The sequence below is a fragment of the Heterocephalus glaber genome, unplaced genomic scaffold (genome assembly GCF_053883595.1).
Source record: "Heterocephalus glaber isolate CG9 unplaced genomic scaffold, H.glaber_assembly_v1.0 deba00000470, whole genome shotgun sequence".
Lineage (NCBI taxonomy): Eukaryota > Metazoa > Chordata > Mammalia > Rodentia > Bathyergidae > Heterocephalus > Heterocephalus glaber.
The window spans coordinates 1,963,886-1,976,595 of NW_028258145.1; positions in this window are offsets into that span (position 1 = coordinate 1,963,886).

The following is a 12,710-nucleotide window of genomic DNA, read 5'->3' on the forward strand; positions in this document are numbered from 1 at the left end:
ATATTTTAGTTACTTTACTTGTCACTGGGACACAATACCAGACACCAACAAATTAAAGCAGGAAAGGCTTATTCTGGCTCACATTTTGTACAGGTTTCAGTCCACAGTTGGCTGGCTCCAAGGCAGGGCAGCATGGCAGAGGAGAAACAGCTCATGGCATGGCAGACAGGAAGCAATGATGAAGGGAGGAAAGAGGGAGATAGACCCCTTCAGGCCACACCCCCATTGACCCACCCCCTCCAACCAGGCTTCAACTTCCAACATCATATTTAGCTATAAACTCACCAATGGGCTAATCGACTGATGAGAGTATTATGCCTGTGTGATCCAATCACCTCCAGAATGTCCCACATAAGAGCTCATGAGGCTTTGGAGAATAGGTAGGTATTAGATAGATAGATATTCCTGCTTCTAGTTAGCTCACCCCAGCTTTCATATGCCAACAACTTCCAAACAGAGCATACTTGCATTTTTCCATTATAAAGTTTTCTCATTACCTGTATGCGTTTGGGTATCTGCCACAGGTGATAGCTTTGTTGTAGAAGTCTCTGAATAAATAGTCACTGACTGTTCTTATTTGGGTGGTCTTTATCTCTACAAATATAAAACCCTTCATCTTCAAGAGGAGAAAACCAAGGCCCAGAGAAGCTCATAGATGTGACCCTACTCCCACATGCCTTTGGAGTATTTGTCTTGTGGCACAGATTCCTGGTCATCTGTTAGTATCCATTATCTATCTACCTCTTCTTCCTTAGTAACAGAATCCCCACATTTTAGCAGATCCCACTGCTGCCCAGAACAAAAACAATTTCAAGTCTCCCTTGCCATTTTGCCCGTGGTCTATAAGTAGGTGTGATGTGTTGCAGTTGTTCATTGCAGAATGTCCGAAGTACTGTATGGTCTTAATGTCTGTGACATGTTTGAGTAATAAGCATTTTCCCATTAATTTGTTTGAAGGTGTTAGCTTGTATACTAAAGAACTTGGCTTGCCTTTGTCCCTGGTTCCTTGGAATTTCCTGAGCAATAGGAGTGGGCAACACCTATAGTTTATGCTCATAAGGAGATGGCAGCTGGCCATACAGGATGCAAAGTGATTAGAGGGTTGGGGCTTTGAGCCATGTGGTTACAGTCCAGGCTCTAAAAGGAAGGGAGCTGAGATGGAGTTCAACCGTCTGGTCAATGATTCAACCCACTATACCTGTCTAATGAGACCCCAGACAAAATTCTGGACACCAAAGCTCAGGAAAGCTTCCCTGGTCACAGTCCTCTGCACATTGGCACATGTGAGTGTGTGGTAGGGTAGTGCATTCCTATGACACCACAGCAGCTTTGCACTCGGGATGCTCCCAGACCTCACCCATGCATCTCTTCTTAGGCTGCATTTAATATAAAGCTTTTAAAACTATAATACAATTACCATCCTAAACATAGCACTTTCCTGAGTTCTGAGAGTCATTCTAGTGAGTTATCCACCCTGGAGAGGTGCTCAAAACCCTTGAATTTGTAGCCAAATGTCAGAAGTGAAAGTGTCTGAGAGACCCCTGAGTTTGTGGCTGGTGTCTAAAACAAGGGCAGCCTTGTGGCTACTGTGTTTTTTAGGTATCAGATATCATTATGGTGCTACAGAATTACAAAGCACTGAATGTCTATATACATCCACACACCAACCTGCCCTAAAAAATGGAACAATGCTAATCCATATTTGAATTTGAAAAATAACATTGCATTTTTCTAATATTTAATTGGCAGTTTTCTAGAAGGATAGTTCTCCATTTAGTGCAAAAATATGAAGTCAGAAATACTGTACTAAGAAAACCTGGATGATACCAGTTATTTTTCAAATTAATACATGGTTCATGTGCACCTACTGTGTGCTCACTTCTCAGAGGAAGCAAGATGTGACCTGCAGCAGCTCAGCTGGTAGTCTGGTTCAGGAGACAAGAAAGGGGTAAGATGATGAAGATAAAAGTATTTAAATAGATCAAGACAGTGATGAGAGAGTTATCACAACTCCAGATACTCTCCATTAAAAAAAAGTATGGAAACAACAAATATTCTTCCTATTACAAATGGGGAAGATATAACTTCACACCAGCATCAACAGAACCCTTCCCGAGGAAGAGAGGGTGCTCAGGGTTTGAACTGATTGTGTCAGCTCTGGGGAGGTGGGGAGGACATTCAGCTGATGGTGCAGCCTGAGGATATGTTTTCAGGCTGGGGAATGTAGAGCACATCTGTGGAGTAGCAATCAAGGCAGTGTGTTGCTTTAGGCTTCTCAGGAGCAGCAGGAGCCTCGGGCAAACCAAAGAGAGCATTAAATGCCAGACCAAGTGGGGCTTTGTCTTGGAGGCAGTGTTGGGAATTTCTGAGGGGATAGGCAGTGGTTTCAAGCTGATGAAAAGGGTTACCATGGCAGGGATACACAGGAGGAAGGGACAGAGTCTGGGCAAAGACTGGTCACAAAACTGTAAGCATCCAGGTATGAAGTGACTTGGGTGAATGTTAGGGAACGGCACTGGGACAAAAGGAGTTGGAGCAAATGAAGCTAATAGAAAAAGACATTTTCTTTCTACCCACTGTGAACCTTGGCTCTCTGGTAAGAAACCCATCTGATTTCTCAGCTCCAAGACTGGAATCCTGACCTGATGCCTTCTGCATACCCTTCCTGCCTGCTGCCCTCTGCTGTGGCCACCTCTTAAGACACTGACCTCCAGCCTGCCTGCATGGACCCACTGTAAGCTGTTCCCTGAACTCTGGGCTCACACTGTTCATCTGGACTTTTAATGGTCTGTCCTAGTACAAGCTAATCTTTGTTGGGCTTATTGGTAAGGCTCCTGTGGTTCATCCCAGCTCCTAGTCATGGTTTCTCCACCTAAGGTGCAGAGCCAACAGGGCCTGAATTTAAAAGAGGTTTACATTGTTCTGTGATCCAGCTTGTTTAGCAATAATTACTACAGAAAATAAAAACTGCTACTATTACAGCTTTTATCTAGATGTTCCCCCAAATGGTCATAATGGTCATAGGGGGGGCTTTTGGGAAGTGGCTGGATCTAGGGTATGTGATGCTAGGATCAATGATGTGATGATGGGATTGATTCATGGTGCAATGCTAGCACTAAGGGTGCTACCTTCCCTGCAGGTAGCCTGGATAAAATATGAGACAGAAAGAGGGCTGCTGTTGTCACTTGTCACTTGCTGCTTTTGCTATTTTCAGCCTGCCACGAACTGTTTCTCCTTCTGTGATCCTTTGCTATGCCACCATGCCATGGAGCCAGCTGATTATGGACTGAAACCTCTACATACTTTCCTCCTGCAACTTTGGGTGTCAGGTATTTTGTTTCAGAAACAAGAAAAAAACTAAGAAAGCTACAAAAGATGAACAGATTGCTTGAAGTAACAGACAAGAGAGGAAATCAGACTAGCAATAGTTATATCTCCATATTTGATTAATTTGAAAAGCTTCATTGAGGTACAACTTACGTACCACCAATTTTACCCATTTTAAGTGCACAATTCATGATTTTTTTGTAAAGTTATCAAATTGTTTAATCATTACCATAATCCAGTTTTAGAACATTCTTGCCACTCCAGTAAGCAGTCTTCCCACTCCCAGGACACCACTAATCAACTTTATCTCTTAAGATTTGTTTTTTTCTGGACATTTTCTACAAATTGAACCATATATCTCCTCTGGCCCCTGCCTTTTCTCACTTAGAATAATGTTGTTGACATTTTGATTTTTTTTTAGTATTTTGGTGATTTTAAATTTCACTTCACTTCAAAAATTCCAAATCCACTGCCTGCCTCGCAAGCGCAAGGTCCTGAGTTCAATCCATGGTACAAAAAAAAAATTACAAATATACTAGCATAAAGATATAATGAAAGCTGCTTTATACTCATATGAGGGCACTCCACTGCCTCACAGAAAAGGTAAAGTGCCACAGGGAGATAAGTGTGTGTTGGGGGCAGGGGGGGTATCATATTGGGAAAGCCTTCAATTTTTTAATCCCCAAACTACAGCTATAAATGGGAGGAAGGAGGCCCATGCAGCTCTGTATACTAGGGTTTGACACTTCCTAATGATTGGCTTCCATAGTTCTAAAATATGGTTGAGGCAACAGCAAGGCAGGGGACATCACAATCCCTGACTTGAAATTATACTACAAAGCTACTGTGATAAAAACAGCATGGTACTGGCAAAAAACAAAACTAAACAGACCCAAGGATCAATGGAACAGATTGGAAGATGCAGAAACAGCTCCAGACATACTCAGCCACCTTATCTCTGACAAAGGAGCCAAACACCTTCACTGGAAGGCAGATAGCCTCTTTAATTAATGGTGCTGGAAAATGGCTTTCAACATGCTGAAGATTGAAACTAGACCCATGTCTTTCACTAAAATTGAAATGGATCAAAGATCTAAATATGCAAAGAGAAACATTCAATCTGCTGGAAGATAGAATAGATAGAACTCTCAAATACATTGGTGTAGGCAAAGACTTTATGAACAAAACCCCAATTGCACAGGAACTATCACAAAGAATCAACAACTGGGTTCACACCTTATTAAAAAGCTTTTGCACAGCAAGAGAAATCACCAACAGAGTAAAGAGACAACCCACAGTGTGGGAAAAAAATTTTGCCAGCTATTCCTCAAAGGACTATTGTCTAGAATAAAGAACTCAAAAAATTCAGACGCCCCCAAGTTTAAAGACCCAATCCAAAAATGGGCATCTCAAATGAAGACACTTTTCAGATGAAGTAGAAACAGCAAATAAATATATGAAAAATGTTCAACATCACTGGTCATTCATGACGTACAAACAACAAAAAATGCTGAGATTCCATCTCCAGAAAGAATAGCTGCTATTAACACATCAACCAGGTTCCACCGCACCCAGCCCAGAGGTAGGGGTTTATGGGCTGCTGTTCCACCACCCCCAGCCCAGAGGAAGGGGCCACCGGGCCGCCATTCCACCGCTGCCAGCTCAGAGGAGGTGAGCCGTGGGGGCACCAACAGCACCGCCCCCCCATCAAAATAAGAAGACATGTAAACAAGTCTCAAAACCAAACTTCCAGATTACCTACAGCAACCCCAAAGGGAAATGAGATGGAATACTATGATACTCAAAAACCTGGACTCCCTGAACTGACAACAAAAGGGGATCTGGAAAAAATGAAATCAGAAATAATTTCTCAGATAACAGCAGAGATTGTGCTCGTAGTGCAAGACATGATTAATAAATCTAGAGAGGAGCTGAGGAACATAATGGAATCCCAACATAGGAAACAAATGGAATCCATAAAACAGATGAAAACAGATTTCCTGGAGATCAAAAACTCCATGGAAAGTCTAAACAGCAGAATGAGCCAATGTGAGGACAGAATTGCAGATATAGAAGATAAGATTGCAATTAGTGAACAGGAAAAGAAAAATTGCTTCAAAATTGTAAGGGACCATGAGAAATTAATCCAGCAGCTGCTAGATGATGCAAAGAAGAATAACATAAGACTGATTGGAGTCAAAGAAGAAACACGAAAGAGTGCAGATGAAATAAAAAAACTGTTCACAGAAGTGATGGCAGAAAACTTCTCAAGCAGGGGAAAAGAACTTCACATACAGATAACTGAGGAATATAGGACTCCAAATAGCCCTCATCAAAAAAATCGACACATAGGCATATAATTGTTAAGATTCCAGAAACCCAACAGAAGAATAAAGTTCTACAAGCAGTTAGAGAAAAGAAACAAATCACATACAAAGGAAAACCCATCAGAATCACAGCAGACTTCTCAGCACAAATCCTCAAGGCAAGAAGAGCTTGGAGTGACATATTCTAAGCCCTAAAGGAAAACAGCCTCCAACCCAGATTGATGTACCCTACAAAACCCTCTTTCAAAATTGATGGAGAAATAAGATGCTTTCATGACAAAGAGCACCTTAGGAACTTCGTGAATACCAAACCAGCACTCCAAAAAGTTTAGACAATATCCTAGGAAGAGATAATGAGGATCACAACCCCAGGAAGCACAGCAGAAAGAACCCATAGGGTGCGACAAGAAATTAAATGTAAAGGGGAGAATCCAACAAAAGGAAAAAGTCATGACAATGATAAGTCAATATATATCAGTTATAACCATCAATGTTAATGGTCTCAATTCACCAATCAAAAGAAATAGACTGGCAGAATGGGTCAAGAAGCAAAATCCAACAATATGCTGCATACAAGAAACACACTTAATTCAAAAAGAAATTCATAGATTGAAAGTTAAAGGGTGGAAAACAATATTCCATGTGACGGGAACCCGAAAAAAAGCAGGAGCAGCTATCTTCTTTGCAGATCAAGTAGACTTCAAACCAACACTGATTAAGAGAGACAAAGAAGGACACTACATCCTTGTAAAAGGAACAATCCAACAGGAAGAGATGACAATCATAAATATCTATGCACCAAACACTAGTGCACCCAACTATATAAAACAAATACTAATGGACATGAACTCATATACGCACTAATACAATAGTAGTGGGGGACCGCAATACCCCACTGTCACAAATAGACAGATCAACTAGACAAATATAAGTAATGAAATACTAGAACTCAATCAAACTCTTGAACAAATGAACTTAAAAGATGTTTACAGAGTGTTCCACCCCACAAAATCAGAATACACATTCTTTTCAGCTGCACATGGGTCGTTCTCCAAAATAAACAACATATTTGCTCATAGAACATATTTAAGTAAATGCAAAGAAAATGAAGTTATCCCCTGTATATTATCAGACCATAGTGTGATGAAATTGGAGATCCACAGCAAAAGAAATCAGAAAAATTTCATAAACACATGGAAATTTAACAACACACTTCTGAATAACCAATGGGTCACAGAGGAAATTAAAGAAGAAATCAGACAGTTCCTTCAATTAAATGACAATGACAGTACAACATATGGGAATCTATGGGACACAATGAAAGCAGTCTTATGAGGGAAATTCATACCAGTGAATATACATATTAGGAAAACAGAGCAAGGCAAATTAAACAACCTGATGCTGAACCTCAAGCTTCTAGAAAAAGAAGAGCAGGACAAACCCAAAGCTCATACAAGGGAGGAAATTATAAAGATCAGAGCAGAAATCAATTCAATGGAGACTAAGAGAACGATACAAAAAATTAAGGCAAGAGTTGGTTCTTCGAAAGAATAAACAAAATTGACAAACCCTTAGCCAACCTTATTAGAAAAAGGAAAGAAAAGGCCCAAATCCATGCAATTAGGAAGGAAAAGGGTGAAATCACAATGGACCCAGCAGAAATCCAGAGGATCATCAATACCTACTTTCAGAACCTATACGCCAATAAGATGGAAAACACAGAAGAAATGGACAGATTCCTAGATACATATGAATTACCAATGTTGAATGAAGACCTAAAAATTCTAAACAACCCAATATCAATGAAATTGAAAATGTAATTAAAAACTTACCAACTAAGAAAAGCCCAGGTCCTGATGGCTTCACTGCTGAATTCTACAAGACATTGAGAGAGGAACTACTGCCACTGCTGTTTAAACTCTTCAATGAAATTGAAAGGGAAGCAATACTCCCGAATTCATTCCTGGAAGCAAATATCACGTTGATCCCCAAAGCAGAGAAAGACCCAACCAAAAAGAACTATAGGTCAATCTCACTAATGAACATAGATGTAAAAATCCTTACTAAGATACTGGCAAATAGAATGCAGAAGATCATCAAGAAGATCATACACCCTGACCAAGTGAGATTCATCCCAGGGATGCAGGGATGATACGCAAATCAATCAATGTAATATACTATATCAATAGAGCCAAGGACAAAAACCATATGATTATCTCCATAGATGCAGAAAAAGCATTTGACAAAATCCAACACGCATTTATGATAAAGAAAAAACCCTACAAAAAATTGAAATAGATGGTCTCTACCTCAATCTGATAAAAGCCATCTATGAAAAACCAACAGCCAGTATTATACTAAATGGTCAAAAACTAAAATCCTTCACACTAAAATCAGGAACAATACAAGGATGCCCACTATCACCACTCTTGTTCAATATAGTTTTAGACACATTAGCCATGGCAATGAGACAAGAGAAAGAAATAAAAGGAATCAAGATAGGAAATGAAGAAGTCAAACTGTCATTATTTGCAGATGACATGATATGCTACATAGAAGACCCCAAGAATGCCACCAAAAGTCTTCTAGACTTAATAACCAAATTCAGTAGAGTAGCTGCATGCAAGGTCAACACATAAAAATCAATAGCTTTCCTCTACATGAACAACAGATTCACTGAGACAGAAATAGGGCAAACAATTCCTTTCACAATTAGCATCCAAAAAACTGAAATACCTAGGAATCAACCTAACAAATGAAATCAGAGACCTCTTCTCTGAAAACTCTAGCACTCTGAAAAGACAGATTAAAGATGATATCAGAAAATGGAAAGACATCCCCTGCTTCTGGGTAGGAAGGATGAATATAGTGAAAATGGCCATACTTCCAAAACTGCTATATAGATTCAATGCAATCCCAATTGAAATCCCAGCAGCATACTTCATGGACCTTGAGAAAACAATCCAAAAATTCATTTGGAACAAGAGATGCAGAATAGCAAAAGCAATTCTAGGTAATAGAGACATGGCAGGGAGTATCACAATCCCCAACTTGAAACTATACTACAAAGCTACTGTGATAAAAACAGCATGGTACTGGCAAAGAAACAGACCTGAGGACCAGTGGAACAGATTAGAAGATGCCAGAATAACTCCAGAGACACTCAGACATCTCCTCTTCCATAAAGGAGCCAAAAACCCTCACTGGAGGAAAGATAGCCTCTTTAATAAATGGTGCTGGAAAAATTGAGTTTCAATTTGCCAAAAATTAAAACTAGACCTATATGTCTCACCATGCACCAAACTAAAATCAAAATGGATTAAAGATCTAAATATTAAAATAGAAATGCTTAACCGGCTGGAACAGAAGTTAGGTAGAACTCTTGAAGACATTGGTATAGGAAAAGATTTTATGAACAAAACCTCAGTTGCCCGTGAACTAGCACAAACAATCAACAAGTGGGATCTCTTCTTATTAAAAAACTTCTACACAGCAAGAGAAACCACCAGCAGTGTGAAGAGACAACCCACAATGTGGGAAAAAAATCTTCACCTGCTTTTCCTCAGACAAAGGCCTACTATCTCGAATCTATAAAGAACTTAAAAAGATCAGACCTCCCAAATTTAAAGACGCAATCCGAAAATGGGCATCTGAAATGAACAGACATTTCTCACACAAAGAAGTAGAAATAGCAAATAAACATATGAAAAAAACGTTCAACATCACTGGTCATTCGAGAGATACAAATGAAAACAACACTGAGATTCCACCTCACTCCAGAAAGAATGGCTGCTATCATGAAATCAACCAATAACAAATGCTGGCAGGGCTGTGGGGAAAGAGGAACTCTCCTCCACTGCTGGTGGGAGTGTAGACTGGTGCAACCACTGTGGAAATCTGTATGGAGATACCTCAAAGAAGTAGGACTGGAAGTCCCATTTGACCCAGCTATTCCCCTGCTGGGTATCTTCCCAAAAGAATTAAAAGAATCATACCACAGTGATATATGTGCACCCATGTTCAAAGCAGCACAGTTTGTAATAGCTAAAACTTGGAAACAGCCTAGATGCCCATCAACTGGAGACTGGACAAAGAAAATGTGGGGTTTTTTTATAAGATGGTGTACTACTCAGATATAAAGGAGAAATTGGAGACATTTATAGCTAAATGGATGCACATTGAGGGAATACTCTTAAGTGAAATAAATAGGACACACGTGTAAACACCAAATAGTTCTCTAGTGTGAGAAACTGAAAGTGTAAATGAGGACTAGAAGGTATAATAGATCATGTGAAATAGAAATAAAAGGGGCAAAAGTTTTGGAAAGGGAAGTAGGAGGGGTAGGGGAAAGGAAAGAAGGGAATGGAATATGAGAAAATGGAAAAAATGGAAAGAAAGTCTTTGTAAATAGGGAGGGATGGAGGAGTTGAAGGGCAGACAGGGGAAGGGGGGAAAATAAGAACCAAGAGAGATTATGTAAAAATGCAAATTTCCAATGATGAATGTCATTACATTGTATACCTAAAATGTACCAATGATTAAAATGAATAATTGATAATGTGGAATAGGAAGAAAAGGTCCAAAGGGGGGGAAGTGGGAGGGGTAGGGGAAAGGAAAAATTATGAGAAATGGAAAAAATGGAAACAAAGTCTTTGTAAATAGGGAAGGGTGGGGGGTGGAGGACAGGGAATGGGAAAAAAATAAGAACCAAGATACATCATGTAAAGGTATAAGTTCCCAATGAGAAATGTAAATGTATTGTATAACTAAAATGTACCAATAAAAGAATTTAAGGGGAAAAAAAAGAAATCAACCAATAACAAATGCTGGCAGGGATGTGGGGTAAAAGGAACCCTTCTCCACTGTTGGTGGGGTTGTAGACTGGTGCAACCCTGTGGAAATCAGTGTGGAGATTCCTCAAAAAGTAAAGCTAGGGCCGGGGATTTAACTCAGTGGTGCCGCCCCCAGCCTCACTATCACAAAGTCCTGAGTTTGATCCCCTGTACAAAAAAAAAAGAGTAAAGCTAGAGGTTCCATGTGACCCAGCTATTCTCCTTTCTTGGTATCTTCCCCCAAAAATTAAAAGTATCATACCACAGTGATATATGCATACCCATTTATAGTGGCACAGTTTGTAATAGCTAAATCTTGGAAACAGCCCAAATGCCCATCAACCAACAAATGGATAAAGATGTGGTTTTTATACAGTGGAGTAGTACTGTGTCATAAAGGATGAGCTTGAGATATTTATAGCTAAATGGATGCACCTTGAGACCATAAATTTAAGTGAAATAAATCAGACACACGTGTTTAAATACCACAATTTCTCTGGTGTACGAAATCAAAAGTGGAAATAAGAGGGTGGGAAATTAGTTCAGTGGTTCCACCGCCTGCCTCACAAATGCAAGGTCCCGAGTTCGATCCCCAGTATCAAAAAAAAAAAAGTGGAAATAAGGACTAAAATGTATAATAGATATTTGGAAATGGGAAGAAAATGTTCAAATGGGAAGGTGAACAAGGGAGGAGAGAGGGAGAAGGGGACAAGAAAAAAAAGCAAAAATAGAAAAAATGGAAACAAAGTTTTTGAACATAGGGATGGGAGAGGGGTAATGGGAAAAAGAGGTGTGATGTATCATGTACAGGTACATGATAGTTTCTTGTTAAAGTTGCATGAAGAGAAAGATTCCACTGAGCCAATAAATAGGATTCCATTCATGATACTGAAAGTCATTCTACATAATAACTCTCCTCTCTTGTCTCCCTCCCACCCGCCATGAAGATTTCATAGGTAAGTGCAGGTTAATTTATTTTTCTTTATATTTTGTATTATTATTTTATATTGTACTACAGTATTGTATTAATTTTTATATGAATATCTTTGGGTTGTGGATTGAATCATCTGAATTTCCATTATTTCTTATGGGGAAATTTGCTTTGATAATCCACAAGTGGTGTGGATTATTAGCATGTTTCCAGAATGAATTATGCTCACAAACCAAAGCATTTTACATAAATTTGGGCTAGATCACTGGTGGCTCTCCACCTTGCCCAGCTTCCATCCTCCTTATCTACCAGTACCACCTTGCCCCAAGGAGTAACTGAAAAGGGAGGCAGAGCACAAGTGCAGACATACAAATGGCCCCCATCAGGTACAAAATCACCAGAAAAGATGACTTCTCAGCTTCCTTTCATCTCCAGTTTCATGAATCACAAGTCTGAAAGGAACTTTTCTCACATTCAAGTTCCTAGGGTTTCTCTTTGAGATGAAGACTTCTAAGGCCTCAACTACACTAGTGGGTCTTCCCAGTTTTACCAAATCTGAAGAGTTGCTCTAGTACAAATTCTGTGCAAAAGAATGGAACATCCACACAGTCTTCTCCACATGCATGGCACTCCTGGAGAATATAATTGGTAGTGCGAGTTCTCTGAGGGTTACAAAGGGCTGAGGTCTGGCTGAAGGTGTTCCACATTCAATACACTCAAAGAGGGTTTCGCTCAAGTATGAATTCTGACTTTTAAATGGGTGAGCTAGTGGCCTACCCATGTTTACTCCTTTCATCGGGCTTCTCTCTAGTATATGCTCTTGATGCTCACTAAGGGAAGAAGTACTACTGAGGATTTCTCCATACTTAACCACATTTACAGAATTCCTCTCCAAGGTTAGCTATGTTTTTTTTTTTTAAAGAAACAGTATGTGACAAAGGATATACTTCAGTCATTACAGTGGTAAGGCTTCTCCCCACGGTAAGGTGTTTGATGGTTGGACATGTCTTCCAGCTGAACTTTTTCCACATCCATTATATTCACAAGGTTTATCACTGGTATGAATTCACCAGTGTTTGGTAAGAGAAGGGGTGTGGCTAAAAGGACATCTTTTTAGTATTTGACGTTAAATAAGATGTGTCTTCCTATCAAAGGTCTTCCCACTTATGGTACATTTCCAGTTTCTCTCTTCAGCATAAATCTCTGAGGTGTGGTATTGTGTGTACTCCAGCTGAAAGCCTTCCTACATCTGCTGAGTTCATAGGGATTTTTTTTCCAGCATGACTTTTTTGA